This window comes from Copadichromis virginalis, unplaced genomic scaffold (genome assembly GCF_057382275.1).
Source record: "Copadichromis virginalis isolate Kocher_CV1m ecotype Utaka unplaced genomic scaffold, C_Virginalis_male_GT1.1 unmapped_scaffold_1, whole genome shotgun sequence".
NCBI classification, from domain to species: domain Eukaryota; kingdom Metazoa; phylum Chordata; class Actinopteri; order Cichliformes; family Cichlidae; genus Copadichromis; species Copadichromis virginalis.
In genome coordinates, this window is record NW_028188589.1 from 10,639,822 (window position 1) to 10,657,834 (window position 18,013).

General features: G+C 44.0%; 1 long non-coding RNA gene across 1 annotated transcript; it reads left to right on the forward strand.

Moving 5' to 3' along the window:
- The first annotated feature begins 11,308 nt into the window (after positions 1-11,308).
- Positions 11,309-14,036, forward strand: LOC146679824 (uncharacterized). The gene is made up of 3 exons (XR_014918653.1): positions 11,309-11,368; positions 13,466-13,595; positions 13,851-14,036. It is a non-coding gene; the product is annotated as an uncharacterized LOC146679824 (long non-coding RNA).
- The last annotated feature ends 3,977 nt before the right edge of the window (positions 14,037-18,013 follow it).

Sequence of the window (18,013 nt, forward strand, 5' to 3'; positions counted from 1 at the left end):
GAAAGCTGCAGTCAGCTGAGACTAAAGGAGTCACCTGACCGAGAGACCAAATGTTTCACTGAGAACGTCCAGATGAACAGAATCAACCTTTGGGATAATCTGTTCCACACATCCATGTTTCACTTACTGCATTATATTTCCTCATTGCTGTGCACACAGGCCTGTGGCTTATAACCAACTCCAAGTTCAGACTCAGAGGCTGCTGAAGCTGTTTTCTGGAACAGAGACGTGTTGGATATAAAACCAACTCTTCTTTATGTGTCAGCACTGAGGAAAGGAGCAGCTTCGTTTCTAAGTGTATGAAGGACTGTAGCAGTGTGTGTGTGAGCTTTATTTCACAGACAGAACCATGTCAAAAACACAACTTCAGGTAAAAACAATACAAAATCAAAGAGTCTGATCAGAAGGATTAAACAGAGGAGTGTGGGACTGTTTTTAACAGACAGCAGGTTAAGCCAGGCTGGAGGAGTAAACTGAGCCTCGGTGTGAGCAGCAGTGTGTTTGACAGGAAGCTGAGATAAACAGTCTGGAGCCCATTTAGTGCTTCATATGAAAGTGTGAGGATTTGAAAGCAAATCTAAAATCAAGCAGGAGTCAGTGTGAGAATGATTTGTGCTTTTCCTCAGTCACATGCTGGGAGTTTCAGTTCATCCATGTTCAGCGTGCTGTGCTTTGTGTAACAGGAGAATATGACAGTATAAATCAAGTCTTCATGTCACTGAAAGCCTCCACAGTCTGCTATGGAGGTGCATCAGTTTGGATTTACAAGAAGAACATTTCTTAAACCTGCCACAAGATGGCGCTCCAACAGAAGGGATGTCCACAGTGTAACACAGACAGACACATACTGTGTGAATGTGTGAGTGAATGGGCTTTCAACACAAGGCTTCTGCTGCTACCTTTAATGACATAATTAGCTAACAAGAACAAACTGTTAATTACCACCAAAGAACGGCTCCAGATTTTAGCTGCTGACCATTTTGTGAAACGTTGATTACATCAGCTTATTGTTGATTTTTCAACCTTAATATCAGCTGCTTTAAAGGAGCCTGGTTCTCTCGCAGTAACACTTTTCTTCACTAGATGCAGTGCAGGCACAGTCTGTGTTTCTAAACTACACACTAATGTTCATTGTTGTGCAGCTAAATCCTCCCTCTGGATGGGAAGAATCCCTGTCAGGCTTCAAACACCTGGCTTGGTGTTCTGGAGCTAATGTGTCACCTGTGAGGACTCTGAGATGAACACACAGCAGACACTTCAGTTCTCCGTCTGTGTGTCCTCAGTTTCCCAGCATGCCTTGGCTGTGGTGGTGGAGGTGAATGAGGGGGAACATGCTGCTCTGTCAGCACTCAGGTTTCATACCTGGTGATCTCAGAGGACAAAGCGGCGTTACAGCAGCGCACGTTGATGAGACCTGATGCTCTGAACAGTTCAGACTTCAGCCTCACTCTGAGAAAACAAACGACTGACTGTCAGCAGCAACTACACCTGCTCCATCAGTGACGGAGAGAAGAACTGAGACTGAGAGACATACAGCTGCAGGTCAAAGGTCAGAAACGCCCGCTCTTTGTACGGGTCAGGAGTTAGTACTGCAGAGGTCAGAGGTCAGCTTGCTGACAAACCATTTGAAACAGTTTGGAGCTAAAAGCACAACAGCAGAGGAAAGAAGAGACACTGCAGAGATGATGCAAAATATTGTGTTTTGTTCTCAGCTGTCAAAAAGTGTAACACACGTGTTCCAGCACAGCCTTTGTGTACTTTCACTTCTCCATACTGTCCATTGGAAATCCTGTTTGTTACTTTTTGATTTCAGTCCATGTGTCCAAAGCAAACTTCTGTCCCACACTTTCTCTGCTGACTCTTCACCGATGCTCAGATGATCTCAGATGATTTCACCAGAACTCATCAAAATTCGGGTTCCACAGAAACCCAGACGTCACTAAACAAGCGTAACAAGCAAAGTGAAAACTGGTCGTTCAGCTTTATTGACCAAAGATAAGCTCACATGTCACCTCATGACACAGACACTTATTTCCACAGCATGCACGAGGACTGACAATAAGTGTCTATAAAGCCACTTCTATCTGCCACACCTGTGCTTCTGTCATGGTTGCTCTCCTCTCACTCTGTCATTTATCCACAGTCTGCCTCCCTCTGCTCCGTCAGCTGACGTCCTCTCTACACCACCTGCTGTGTTTTATCCTGCAAAAACACATTTAAGAAGCGTTGCACCGAGTAACGGGAGGAACTGCTATAAAATCCATTTAAAGGAGGTGGTGCTGAGTGCTGTGACTGGGGTCCCACCACTGACATCACGGGTGGAGGACATGTTGGAAAACTGCTACAAAGTGCTGTGCAGCCAGCAGAGCTTACAGTCTGTCCTGTGTGTCATACAGGCTCTCACACTTAGTGTTTCTGTGACACATTGAAGAGAAGTTTGTGTTGTTCACAGTTGTGCTTGTACTGAGTGACAGCTGACATGACCTAACAGGAATAATGTGTCTGTGCTGAATGAGAAGTAACACACAATGAAGTCTTGATGCATCTCAATCATCCAGGAAAGTGAGTCTGTTGCTTCTGTTCATCTGGACGCAGCGTTTTGTGGGAGAAACGTGTCGTCATCATCAGGTGACGTCTTCAGTCTCAGCTGCAGGTTTCAGTCTTACAAACAGGACATTTGCATAAAGACTGAAAGCAGCTGCAGGAACGATGGGCTGGGAGCTCCGTTCCTTCATCTTAATTATGCAGATTCTCAGGACCATTGATCAACAACCACTGATCCATGTCCATGAGTCCCATTCACAGAGATGTGGGAATGGCTGCAGTCACAGCATGTAAGATGGAAATAAATGAGAAGTATTTAGCTGAAGTGGATTTGATTTATGTTACTTCTTTTTTAACTTGTAGTTCTACATTGGAAGATTATTGTGATATTGAAATATAAAAATACATTTATATTCTATTATTTTCTCAAAATAAGCGTCACACTCGTGGAAGCCGGTGTAGCCGCCGAAACGCCTGCATTTATGGAGACTTTCAGCCCCAGGTAGGCCAGTTATGGATCTTGGGATCCACATTATGTCAGCAGCTGTTCTCCACCGTGAACTGTGTTCAAACAAACACGCTCACGCCTCACAGACGACAGCTTACAGTCCTGTAGAGATAAAGTTACTTCGTACAGCCCCGTCTTCAGTCTTGTGGAGATGATCTCGATGCTTTGGTGGATGTTACTAGCTCCTGTGCAGTATTTTGTAAAGACATGATTATACCCCGTAAGCGCGTTAAAATTTACGCTAACAATAAGCCATGGGTCACTAAAAGTGTCAAATCCTGTTTAAGGAAAAAGAGACAGGCCTTTAAAGAGGGGCTGTTACCGATTTTCAGACAGCTACCAAGGAAATGAACATCGAGATCTTGAAAGCAAAACAGACAAAAACCTTCTTGAAAGCAAATTTGCTGCAAAAACTTTTGGGTCTGCCTGGACTTGTATGAAAACCATAGCAGGGTTTCAAAATCCCCAGAGCAGCAGTCAGGTCATTTTAGATGTTTTAATTCAGACAGAGATTTTCAAATGCTTTAAACATGTTTTATGCTCGTTTTAGTTCTTCTGATTTCAGCGAGGATATTTGGGAACTGAAACAGAAACTGAGAGATACTCAGCACTTTATCATTGAACTCAGCGATGTTAAAAAGGCCTTTCATACAGTCAATGTGAACAAGAGCCAGGGTCCTGATAATATTAGTGGCCGCCTAATTAAACCTTGTGCTGATGAACTCAGGCCTATATTTCAGGTTATTTTTAACAAATCCTTGCAAACACAACATGTGCCCTCTCTTTGCAAAGAAGCAGTCGTGGTTCCTGTCCCTAAATCTAAACGACTTCAGGCCTGTTGCCTCACTTCAGTTGTCATGAAAGTCTTTGAAAAAATCATCAGAAATGTGATTATGAAGAGACTGAAGGTCAGCTGGATCCAATGCAGTTTGCATACAGGCCCAACAGAGGAGTGGAGGACGCACTTTTGACTTTACTAAATCTGATTCTTAAACATGTAGAGAGTAAAGGGACTTTTGCAAGACTTCTTTTCATTGATTTTTCTTCGGCTTTTAATACAACACAGCCCCATATTTTAATTAAAAGACTTTTAGAACAGTTTGAAATCAGGAAAAACCTGGTGGGCTGGATTTTAGATTTTCTAACTGACAGGTCACAAAGAGTGAGAATAAATGGGGTTCTGTCTGACCCAGTGTTCTCCTCCACAGGTTCTCCTCAAGGCTGCGTCCTATCGCCCTTATTATTCACTCTCTATACAAACATGTGTCAGGGCAGACATGAAAACAGGGTCATTATTAAATATGCAGATGACTCTGTTATTGTCAGCTTACTGAAAGAGGGTGAAACTAACCACGGCCCAGTCATTGATGACTTTGTTCAGTGGTGGGAGGAGTCTTATCTCCAGCTGAACATATCTAAAACAAAAGACATGGTTGTTGATTTTAGGAAACAACAAAATGGGCACGGAGTCACTTTAATTAAAGGTCAGAAAATAGAGCAAGTACAATCATATAAATATCTTGGGACCATAATCAATGAAAAACTGAACTTGTGTGAGTGTGTGATGGGTGGATGACTGGATGTGTAAAGCACTTTGGGGTCCTTAGGGACGAGTAAAGCGCTCTACAAATACAGGCCATGTAATGGCAGAAACATTCTCTAGTGTAAATCCTGACTAGTTCATTAACTACAGATCAGTTTCAGTGAACATTATTCACAGAGGGATCTGAGTTCCTTATACCAGACTCTACAGAAACTGTAACACTGTACAGCTCTGCGACTCAACAATATGACAACAATGTAACACACACTAGAATCATCAAATAAAGCCCCACTAACCACTAGAACTAGAACTAACTAACTAGCACTGGACACTTGCATATTAGAGATTTCTACCACCATAGGAGGCGAGATATCATCCTTGAACCAGAGCATCCAGCCCTCAATTTCGGACATAAAAAGCGACGTGGCCAGGCATGATAACACTTTGACTGAACTGCAGGACTGTGCCTCGAACCACTCTGACACCATCGCCACTCTCCAGGCCACTGTGGAGCGTTTGTCTGCGGAGGTAAAGAAGTTAGATGAGAGATGTGGAGCTCTTGAGGCACTCCAGGAGGAATAATTTAAGAACTGCAGGAATACCAGAAGGCACAGAGGGACCCAAGATGACTGAGTTGGTTCACACCTGTTGGCGGAGGCGCTATCTCTCGAGGAGAAGCCACTCATCGATCGAGCACATAGAGCGAATCGCCAGCGTCCCAAACAAAGTCATCTTCCTCGGCCCATCATCTTGAGATTGCACTACTACCACATTGGTGAGGAAATTCTGCTGAAAGCTGCAGAGAACAAGAACCTGATGTATAAGGGTTTTTAAAATAAACATCCTCCCAGATTTCCCTCCCTCTGTTGGAAACGCAGAGCCGCATTTGCAAATATGAGAGGAAGACTACGTGGGATGACCGGCGTCAGGTACAGACTGCTATACCCTGCAAAGCTGTTAGTGACCCATGGTGATGTGAGGAAAAGCTTTACCCATCCCAAAGAGACCGTAGACTACGCGGAGAAGCACCTCTCCCACCCACCTTCAAATGTATTAAAAGCAAGGATATATCTATATGTCTAACGCTGACACAGCACTGTGTTTCTTCTTTTCCCTTTATATTCCATGTAAAGGTGAATATGGAGCGTTTATGGCGATTTTCTGAATCTCGGGCAGATGAACTTCCCTGAAGTGTTTCTTGCTGGGCGTCGAGTGTTTGACCGACGCATGAAACGACACGTTTGTGAGTCTTTGTGAGTATTTATCACACGGCGTGCTGCGGGGAAAAGCCTGTTGTAACATTCATGTTTTAGCCCCTGACGGCTCTTTTTGGCTTTTCATCCCTAAACTCTCTGCATGCTCTTTCATGTGATTCCTTTTATTTTGAAAAGTCTCAATAGGATCTTGAGCTTTATTGTGAAAGGTTTATGTGGACAATAAAGAAGCGGACGGCGGAGCCACGCGATGGTTTTGCCGGCGTTGTTGCTAACGAGCGTCCGTAGTGTGGTTATATTAAATATAAGAGAAAGAGAGAACTTTAATACAGACACTACAGTGAGCATCACAACCATGTAACATATTTTACACCATGAAACAAACGATGTTTCATATCATCATCTGATATATATGTTATATGGAACAGGCCCAGCTCAGGCTGCCTGTGATGCAGCACAGCGCCACCCTGTGGTCATCACTGCACTGGTGACACTACAAACAACAAGTATACAGGATGGACGGTGGCCCTGAGAGCTCACACACACTGCTGCTTCTAAAACACCATGAAACAGGAAAATGCTGTGAAAGCACAAAATAATCACAGTTCAAAGAGACAATAGTGACAGAAACAGAGGCTTCACTGGTGCTGAGGGAGAAATCCCAGAGAAGCTTCCTTCCTGCCAGTATACGAGCCCACCAACAGAGACAGGACCAGTTCATCCTCCATCACTTACTGTGGCTCACGTTGCTCTTCTGTTGCTTTGCATCACAGACGCGTCTTTACTGGCTTCTTCTTCTAATTGCACTTAGAAACATGTTGTCTTTAACCTGTCACAGCTGCCCAGATGTTGCTGCTGAGAACATGTGGAGCTGATTCATGTAGTCATGTGTCTGTGAACAGCCAATCACAGGAAGACTTTCAGAAGAAACTCAGAGGAACAGCTGAGATGTGCTGAGTGACACAAGAACTGACAACAAATGTTAAAGTTCAAATGGTGGTTTTGTTTGCAGGGACTGTGAGTGGATGGAGATCCTGGTCCTCCTCAGCTGTGAGTTCTTCCTCTGTCATGAGAACCTCAGGGGGAGAACATGTGCTCACTCTCAGCTGCTTTAACAGGAAAGAAGCTCTTTTAGATCAAAGCTGAGAAACTGTTTGTAACAGCGAACTCTGTCACCTTTCTCTCCTCAGCCTGCTGCTGGACAGGCCCATGAAGCTCTGCTGTAAAGGCTTCCATGTCCCAGGCTTCACCTTTACCTGCTGACCAACGGGAGGCGTGGCCAAAACAGCGATGGGGAGTGGAGCAGCAGGTAGCAGAGGTGAGCCTCTTGTATGCAGCCTGTTATCTGTGGGACCAGGGAGGACGTGACAGCAGATGTTGCTGATTCAACATCTGTGTGACAGCTGGAGCAGCACAGTCTGCAGGAAACATCTGTGCATGTAGGAGACACCAAGGTTTACATGGTGGAAGCAGACGACTGACTCAAGCAGCCTCACATTACAGGCTGCTGGCTACAAGCACATGACCACAGTGACTGGTTTCACTGGTGTCTGTCCCAGTCTGTGGCAGAGACACAGGAAGTCACAGACAGCCTGCACACAGCGTTTCCTCTGGAGTGTGTTTCACACCCTGTTTGTGTTTCTCACTAACATGTTGTAGTTCTTCCTGCACACAGCAGCACTTTGATCATTTCTCCTGCTTTTCTTCCTTTTCTAGCTTTTATACACTGACAGTAACACAAAACTCCAAAGTCATCATTTGAGGAGCTTCTTAAGAGTTTCTGTGAGTTTAGTGAAGTCAGCCTCTCAACAATAAGTGTGTGTGTGTTGATTATCTAATGTTCAGAGAGGACTGCACTGATGTAGCATCCAGGTGAGCAGCTTATGAGCCAACAGGGGAAATTTAGCTGTATTATTGTTGTTTAAATGTAATAATTTATTATTTCATGTTCCAATATTTCACTTTTCCCAACGTTTGTTATCATTTGGTCTGAAAACCATGACAAACAGCAGTGTTACAGTTGTTAGCATTAGCTGCTATAGAGCACTCAGTCACTGTATTGGTGTTAGCGACATGAACATATCTGAGCTAACTGTGTGTTCCAGATGTGCAGCAAACCCAACTGTCCCTGTGTTTTCCTGCTGTAGACATTATCCCCATGATGCTGACGTCCTCTGGTGGGACGAGCTCACACGTTTATGGATTCAGATGCTAACTGGACCAGACTGGTGTCAACCTTTGTGCTATAGAAGCAAATCAAAGAAGAGCCAGTTGAACCTGAGCTGTCTGTAGTGGTGACACCAACACCATGTCACCTGCACATGGTGACCCAATCAGAAACCAGCGTTGACGCTGAGCCTCGGCTCTGTCTCAGGAATACCATGAACAGGCAGACCCTCTGCAGCAGGCTGACCTGTGACCTCTGAGACAGAGGGAGGAGTTTGTGTCAGCAGGGGGCGCTGCAGCATCGCCTGAGAGCTTTAAGAACAACAGCAATAAACAGGAAGTGAAAGTCACACTTCTGTTGTTGTGCGTCATCAGCAGACCTCCTCCCTCTGCAGGAAGCTGAGATAAGAAGCAGCCAATCACAGAGCAGAGAGCGTGTGACTTCCTGTTCCTGCTGTTACTGTGACAACAGCTCCTGGGACAGAGAGCAGCTTTCTAAAGAGGAAAGATGCTGCTGTCACCCCCGGGTGTCATGTGACCCACCTGATGTACCGATTTAAGACTGTAAGAACAATAATAACAACATGTTTTAGTCAGGTGATCCATGCAGAGCAGATCCATGTGACCAAACACAGCTGGATCACATGTTTCCTCTCCTGGAAACAGAAAGCCTTCATGTATAAAGGCTCATGTACCCACTGAGCCCTGCTCTCAGATCTGTGAGGCTTTAACAAACAACAGTTTAAAGTCATGTTTAGCATCTTCTGTCAGTGTGGAAGGTCACACACTTTCCAGAGTGTTGAACCCTGAGTGATGTGTTTACTGTCAGCTAGTTTAAATGCTGTAGGCTGCAGCCGCTGCTCTAACACTATAACTGTAACAGGGCTCAGTGCTGCTTCTAACAGTCTGAGCTGCTTCAGGCTTTATTTGTGAGGAGCACAGCAGCTTACAAACACGTGGCTGGGCCTGGACCCAAAGGAGTGTTTGTTAAAGCCTGCAGTGAATCCAGCAGCAGGATGATGGAAATGCAACACAGCAATGATGAAGAGGAGCAGCATTAAAGCCAAAGTCCAGTTCATACAGTTAGGTCCATAAATCAAATAAGGGAAAATAAAATGTTGTTGGATGCACCTGTCTGCACCCTTAATGCTCTCTGGTCGCTATGGTAACGCGTAAACATTTCTTTCAAAATAAGACACACGACTACAACACGGGAAAAGACCCAGGGAAACGAAGTTAACGATAAAAACCCTGAAAACCATTGTTGGATTTATATTTTATCATTGTCATTGTTATTGGGGAATATCTAACCATATATGCTCAGAGGTGTAGAACCAATTGTGTAATGATAGTAGTCTTTAAAGACTTTGTGTGACTCCAGAGTGTTCTGGCATTCACACCCACGTCCTGGGATCATGGGAGAGGTGCTACCTTCTTATTGTTTTGTGGTAGGATGTCTGTTTTAGTCTAAGTGCCTTTTGTTTAGATGAACTGCTGGACTTCCAGACCAGCAGGTTTAGGGAAGTCGTTTATGGGGTCACACTCTGACTCCACACACACACACACACACACACACACACACACACACACACACACACACACACACACACACACACACACACACACACACACCTACATAACATACAGACTGGTACCTTTGTTCACGTGTATGTTAATGAACCTATGTATATTCATGTAACCTCAATAAAAGAACAGTGTTACGAGGGAACGGACGAGAGCGACTGTGGTCAAGCGAAGGAACGGCATTGGTCCAGTTCTCTCCCGTGCACGAGAAACATAAAGAACTACTCGTGTCTTGCTTTGCTGTGTAGCTGGATTGAACGATCCAGCGAACAGGTTTATGCTACAAACCTATCAACCATCAATTTCACACCGAGCCTCGACTCTCACGGCCCGGTACCAAACGACTCACGGACCGGTCCGTGACCCGGGGGTTGGGAACCGCTGAGTTAACGCATGAGTAGTTCAGGGCTGCACGTCATTTTCATTGTTAATATCTTTGTGAAAAGCACATTGATGTGAAAATCTTCATGAGAGTCAGAGGCCCTACAACACGATTAAAGATTCATTCAAAAGAAAATCACAAGTTATTATCATCTTCAGAACATTTCATTAAACATTAGAGACAGACTGCTGAGTACATCTCATCTCTATCCAAACAACCTACAGTCCACAAACACATCATGAACCAGTGCTCTGGGCTGTGGTCTGTCCCCAGTTACATGGATCAGCTGGTTCCCTGGAGGTGACTGCTGCTGTGGTTTGGAGCGGATGAATAAACCTGAACTGAATCAGGTGTCCAGTTACTTTTGGTCCCTTTAAACCAGGCTGTCACATGTTCAGGATGTGAAACTCCTCCTCCTCCGTGAAAACGGGTGTGGGTCACAATCAGCCAAGGTTTTGGGTGAACCCATTGTGAGATCTAGCCCCACGCTATCATGTGATTTCCTGTGATCAAATGTCCCAGGATGTGAGTGGGCGTTAAGACGTCCATGTCCCTCTTCAAGCAACTTAAAGAAGTCCAGACGCTTTTCTTTCCAAGCTCCTTCAACAACATCATTCATAGAACAGCTTCCAGCTTCTTTTGCTCGGCTACAGTTTGGATGGATTTGCATTTAAAGATGCAACAAGACTAAAATGGTTAGGGTCAGGAGGTCAAAGGTCAGAGCTCCTGTGGGTCTGAGGGCGGCCTCACGCTGGAGAAGGATGAAGGAGTCTGACCTGAGCCAGTGTTTGACATGAACACATCAGCACTGCTGTCAGTGAGCCTAACGACAGCCGTTAGCATCATTTCAGTGTTTCAGTCATAAAAACACTTCCTGTCTCTGTGGTGGTTACAGTGACATCATGCAGTTTGTGCTTTGACCTCCAGAGGGCGACAAATCAGCACAGACAGAGAGCTCCATTCAAACTTTGCTGCCATCAGGAATAATTCTTCAAATATAATCATCAGTGTTTGAGCAGTAATGATATCAGGGACAATCTAGACATGTGTGACAATACTGAACATGTCACATGACACACCTCAAACATCATGTGATCCACTCTCAGTCTGCACTTTCATTCATGACTTCAACAGGTTGAAATGAGCTTTGAAGAAACATCAGGTCAGTGCTGAAACATTTAAACGCTGCAGGAAGAACAACAACAAATTGATGACGGATGTTTGTGCTTCAAACAGGAAAACCAGCAGAAATAAATCACAGCCTGCCAGAGGTTTGGAGTTTCCCAGGTGCACCTGAACGCAGCACAGTGTCCCAATGCTCCTTATTGTCCTCAAACGTCTCTTTGGGTGTTTCCTTCCTGCTCAAAGTTTACTGTCACTTCCTGAACTTCGTGGAGTGGAGCTTGTTGTTGGTGTGTGAAGAAACTGTAAGTTTGCTTTGTTTCCTCCTTTAACAGTTTGTCTTTAGGAACTTTACTGTTTGTTCAGCTCGTGTTTGATTTCTTCACACAACAAACTGTGTGTGTTTGTATTTCCGGTCTCTCCATTAAAGTCAGTGTGTAATGTTTCCTGGCTAACATCAGCTGTGTGCAGCTTAGTTCAGCACAAATCTGCCGCTCCATAGTTCACGGTAACGGACTCACAGCTGGACCAACGAGGCCGAGTGTGTCCGCCACTCTGAGCTACGTTCGTGTTTGTGTACTTGTAGTTTGTACTTTGAGTTCACTCAGAGCCCACAGAGGACGCAGCGTACGTGATGACGTCACAGCCCTTTACCTCCTTTACTGTCACTGTGATTAATATTTACACACGAGACACCTGCAGAGCTCTGACGCTAAGCTAGCACACAGCATGTTAATGCTAAGCTAAACAACATAAGCTTAAACATGTTTTTAAACAAGGAAAATGAACTACACCTTTTTAAATCCCTGTCAGAACTATTCCACAGGAAACACATCTCTGCTTTATATTTGTCCTTATCTTGTTTTTTTTAAAGAAATCTCTTCCCCTTAAGTCATATTGACTCTCTCTGACTTTGAACAGCTTCTGAGTACTGGGGCAAAGCAAGTTATTTTGTGCTTTATACATTATCTGTGCCATTTTATATTCAACTAAATCATAAAATTTCAGGGTATTCAGATTAATAAACAAAATGTTAGTTGGTTTTTTATAGCTCTTTTTTGTAACTTGAAAATAGGAAGAGTGTTCGTTTTATATGCATTACCCCATATCTCCAGACAGTAAGTCATATATGGAAGCAACAGAGTACAATAAAGTGTGTATAATGATTTTTTGTTCAGGACATGCTTTGTTTTATAGAGAATAGCAATGGTTTTTGACATTTTTGTTTTCACAATGATAAAGTGAGCTGCTGCTGCTGAACTTGAACAGGTAACAAAGTGATGAGCAGTCAGGCTGCAGGTTTCTACCTGTTCATGTTTCTACAGTAGAATCACTTTGAAGTGTCTTTGTGCTGTTTCATCTTTGATTTGTGTTCATAAACACTCAGAGAAACATCACGTGACCTCATCAGGATCTGTGTTGGTGTGTGGGGCTGTACCTCAGCTTTATGTTGTTACATGCTCATTTGTTCATTTCACACAGTAACATCAAAGTAATGTTATGAGGAGTAATGAAGTAACGTACTCCATTACTTTTAATCAAAGTGTTCTGTGTAATATGTGTAATAATGACTGTTTTGAGTAATGACCAACACTGATCACAACAAAGAGGAAATGCCTCCAACATGCACAAACATTTGAGCCACAACATGCAGTTAATGTGCACAAATGTCTTTGATATGCTGCTCAGTGATGGTGGTGACTGTCAGAGCAGAGCTACTGAGAATCAATAAGTAATATCAATGATGGGATCAGAATCACTAAATTCTTCTCATCCCTGTCAGTATCATACATGTGCTGTATAATGTGATAAATGTAGAGGTGCTGGCTGTTCTCTCACTCTGCTGTTTAGCTGTAAAGGACGCCTCCCTGCCTTTGTCTCATTCATGACCTTTAATAGTCTCTTCTAACATGCAGAGATCTGTATGATCTGTTTCATAGAGTCTAACCAGCCTGTACAGGTAACAACAACAGTCACTGCATCACTGACACACAAACGTCATCTCTGTCAATAACAACATTCATACATGGAATAAAAACACATCAGTGGATCATTGCTGGAGCTGATGTTTGTGCTCCTGGTGCAAAGGCTCTCAGTTTCCTCCTTGAAATAACATCAGTGGTGGGTCAGCGACATGCTTTCTTTCCCTCTCAGGTTTAAATATCTGGGACTCTCCACCGTTTGGTTTTAGAGCTGAAGAAGCTTCTCTGATGAAACGTCTTCCAGAAACTTAAAGACGTCTCTTTTCTCTCCAAGCTCCTTAGATCACATGACCTGGATGACTGAACCTACAGACATATTGACCTGGTTTCATGGTCACATGACAGGTCAGAGGTCAGCGACTGTAACTCAGTTCCTCCTGTTAATGTGAACTCACTGAGTGTTTGTGGTTTACCTCTCAGACTGACTGAAGATGATGATGGAGGAAGAGGAGGACAGAGCAGAGTCTGCAGGGTCCAGCTGTCCGTCTGTGAGGAGCGACTGGTCCAAAGATCGAAATCCAAACTTCAGTGGTGAACCTGGAGCAACGAGGTCAGAGAGCTGAACTCACTGAGTAACAGAAATAATTCTGCACTGACATTATAATCAGTGTTGACTCTGGTTGATTGTCTGACTGTGTTTGTGAGCTGAGAGGAAATGAAAATGAGTTTGTAACAAAAATCAGTTTTGTCCAGTTTTCCTGTAAAAAGCTGAACTCTAATCTAAGAGGATGTTACTGACAGGAAACAGCTGCATTATCTGCAGTCTGTGTGATCACAGCTGCTTCAATCATGTTTGTGTCTGCAGAGGTCAGAGGTCACAGTCTGCAGGGCCCAGCTGTCCGTCTGTGAGGAGTGACTGGTCCAAAGATGACCCTCCACACTTCAGTGGTGAACCTGGAGCAACGAGGTCAGAGAGCTGTGATGACTCCTTTACATGTTTGTGTTTCCTGGATAAATATGACCTGAAACATCCTCAGATTGTTACAAAGATTCATTAAAAAGAAAACAATGAAAGAGAAAAGATCCAAATGTTCGACTTGGTCATTTGCTGTTTGAGGACAGTGATGCTCATATCTGTGGGGAAAGTGTGACCTGAGTGGGTTCATGTTTGTCTTTAAAGAACAGAGCTGCTCTGATTCTCTTTGTGTCTGATCTGTTAAACAGTCTGAGAGGTCACACAGAGACCCAGCAGCTAAAGCCTGGATCATACTGGCTGCTGTTACTCCATCAGGACAACACTGAACCACAGTGGTGTGGATGTAGTGGATAAATCCCACCATACTGATGCTCAGAGTTAACCACAGGGAACAAAACCAGATGTTACCTTCAGATTGTGACCTTTGGAGTGGACGATGCAGATTTCAATAGAGAATAAATGTTGTTGTTTTTCAGCTGTGAAGAAAGAATCAAATTTTCTGAACTTAAGAATTTATGATGCTGGAAACAACATGGAGACTATAACACAACATTTCCACTGTGTTCATAGAATGAATGTAAAACTGTCAGACATTCATTAAATATGCAAAATGTCTACAGAAGCATCAGAGGGTCAGACGTGAAGCACTCAGTGATTTTGATCAAATGACTCATCAGTTATTGATCTGTACTACACTGATCTACCACGTTAGTAAAGCTGGTGTTCTGGTGGTGGAGGGAGACTCGGATCATGTTCTGGTTTTGGAGCAGTGATCTGCTGATGGTTCAGTTTGATGAGCTTCTTCAAAATCATCCCTGACATCACCACTGAAAGGACGTCCATGAAAACAGACTGAAAATTACTGATATGTTCACAATCTGAGAGTTTAAAACTTGACAGACTTGATTCAGATGAAGTTATTTGAGCAGAAACTCCTGGATCTTTATCCTGTGTTGATCTAATCCTTCATGGTTCCTCCACAGAGTGGACCAGCAGAGCTCAGAGGTTCCCAGTGGTCAGTCTGCCCAGCAGCATCAAACACAGCTGGACTCCATATTTATGGTCTGTACATGTACAACAACTACTGTTACATCTGTTCTGTTCACAGTCATCTCCATGCTGCTCTTTGTAGACCAGTGGATCGTCAGTGTGTCCAACATGGATCTGATGTTTGGCTCCATGATTTCAGTCTGATTGGCTCATTCATAAATATTCTGTTCCAGCTGCTGGAGGACAACATCATCACTTTTGTGAAGAACGAGCTGAAGAAGATCCAGAAGGTTCTGAGTCCAGATTACCCAGAATGCTTAGAGAGTCAGAGGAGCAGCAGCAGAGAGGCATTTGTGAAGATCACAGTGGACTTCCTGAGGAGAATGAAGCAGGAGGAGCTGGCTGACCGTCTGCAGAGCAGTAAGAGGATTTATCTAAAGATTTAAGCTGCTGGATAAATGAGAAATTTACTGATGTCTTATGAGATGGAGCAACGTGTTTTAAAGATTCATTCTTTTGGAATTAAGTGTTTGTTTCCACTTTCAAAAGATATTCTACATATTTCTTCTCTTTCAGAACTTCAAGCTGCAGTTTGTCATCGTAAACTTAAGTCTAAGCTGAAGAAGAAGTTCCAGTGTGTGTTTGAGGGCATCGCTAAAGCAGGAAACCCAACCCTCCTGAATCAGATCTACACAGAGCTCTACATCACAGAGGGAGGGACTGCAGAGGTCAATGATGAACATGAGGTCAGACAGATTGAAACAGCATCCAGGAAACCAGACAGACCAGAAACAACAATCAGACAAGAAGACATCTTTAAAGCCTCACCTGGAAGAGACGAACCAATCAGAACAGTGCTGACAAAGGGAGTGGCTGGCATTGGGAAAACAGTCTTAACACAGAAATACAGCCTGGACTGGGCTGAAGACAAAGCCAACCAGGACATCCAGTTCATATTTCCATTCACTTTCAGAGAGCTGAATGTGCTGAAAGAGGGAAAGTTCAGCTTGGTGGGACTTGTTCATCACTTCTTTACTGAAACCAAAGAAGCAGGAATCTGCAGCTTTGAAGACTTCCAGGTTGTGTTCATCTTTGATGGTCTGGATGAGTGTCGACTTCCTCTGGACTTCCACAAAACTACAATCCTAACTGACCCTAGAAAGTCCACCTCAGTGGATGTGCTGCTGATAAACCTCATCAGGGGGAAACTGCTTCCCTCTGCTCGCCTCTGGATAACAACACGACCTGCAGCAGCCAATCAGATCCCTCCTGACTGTGTCGGCATGGTGACAGAGGTCAGAGGGTTCACTGACCCACAGAAGGAGGAGTACTTCAGGAAGAGATTCAGAGATGAAGAGCAGGCCAGCAGGATCATCTCCCACATCAAGACATCACGAAGCCTCCACATCATGTGTCACATCCCAGTCTTCTGCTGGATCACTGCTACAGTTCTGGAGGATGTGCTGGAAACCAGAGAGGGAGGACAGCTGCCCAACACCCTGACTGAGATGTACATCCACTTCCTAGTGGTTTAGGCCAAAGTGAAGAAGGTCAAGTATGATGGAGGAGCTGAGACAGATCCACACTGGAGTCCAGAGAGCAGGAAGATGATGGAGTCTCTGGGAAAACTGGCTTTTGATCAGCTGCAGAAAGGAAACCTGATCTTCTATGAATCAGACCTGACAGAGTGTGGCATCGATATCAGAGCAGCCTCAGTGTACTCAGGAGTGTTCACACAGATCTTTAAAGAGGAGAGAGGACTGTACCAGGACAAGGTGTTCTGCTTCATCCATCTGAGTGTTCAGGAGTTTCTGGCTGCTCTTCATGTCCACCTGACCTTCATCAACTCTGGACTCAATCTGCTGGAAGAACAACAAACAACCTCTACATGGTCTAAACTATTTAACAAACTAAAACTTCAATCTCTCCACCAGAGTGCTGTGAACAAGGCCTTACAGAGTCCAAATGGACACCTGGACTTGTTCCTCCGCTTCCTCCTGGGTCTTTCACTGCAGACCAATCAGACTCTCCTACGAGGTCTGCTGACACAGACAGGAAGTAGCTCACAGTACACTAAGAAAACAGTCCAGTACATCAAGAAGAAGCTCAGTGAGAATCTGTCTGCAGAGAAAAGCATCAATCTGTTCCACTGTCTGAATGAACTGAATGATCGTTCTCTAGTGGAGGAGATCCAACAGTCCCTGAGATCAGGAAGTCTCTCCACAGATAAACTGTCTCCTGCTCAGTGGTCAGCTCTGGTCTTCATCTTACTGTCATCAGAAGAAGATCTGGATGTGTTTGACCTGCAGAAATACTCTGCTTCAGAGGAGGCTCTTCGGAGGCTGCTGCCAGTGGTCAAAGCCTCCAACAAAGCTCTGTGAGTACATTTGTACTCATGTCTTTACTTTTAACATCCAACTGTGTCAGTAATTTATTTCACCAGGCTTTCTGTCTTTGTATGAATTTGTATCCTAAAGTTTTGGGATTTCTCCAGTACAACTGTGACCTCTTTGATGCCTCCAGAACTCGAGACGCTGGATTCACCATAAACTCTGATCATCACTGCTGCTGTTATGTTATCAGTCTTTGTTTAAACACTTAGGCTGCATGTGCCTGATGTTGTGATACTTTATATTCACATGCATGCTCCTAGATACATTTCTACTGCAGGTCTATTTTAGTCACAAATGTTGGTGAAACACTTGCGTTTACATGCATGGTGGGTCCTGCATTAAAGAAAGCATTTGAATTACTCAGTGAATCCTGGCAGCCAGAGAAACATCCTTAGTTCCACTTTAAACTAAACTCTGCTTCGGTCTTCCACAGTGTGTTTGTTGTTTCTTTGTTGTTGTTGGCCTGCTCTCTCCTCTCACTCCAATCTGGTTGCAGCAGATGTTTGTCCCTCCCTGAACCTGCAGACTTGGGTGCAGCACCTCAGTTCATCTTCAGTCTGAAACCAGCTGTTGTAGCTATATCCCCTCAAGCACACCTTCCCTGGTCATCTCTGCTGTGGTTGCTATAAAATTTAATCTTGATTTAAAAAAAAAAAGAACAAAAAACCT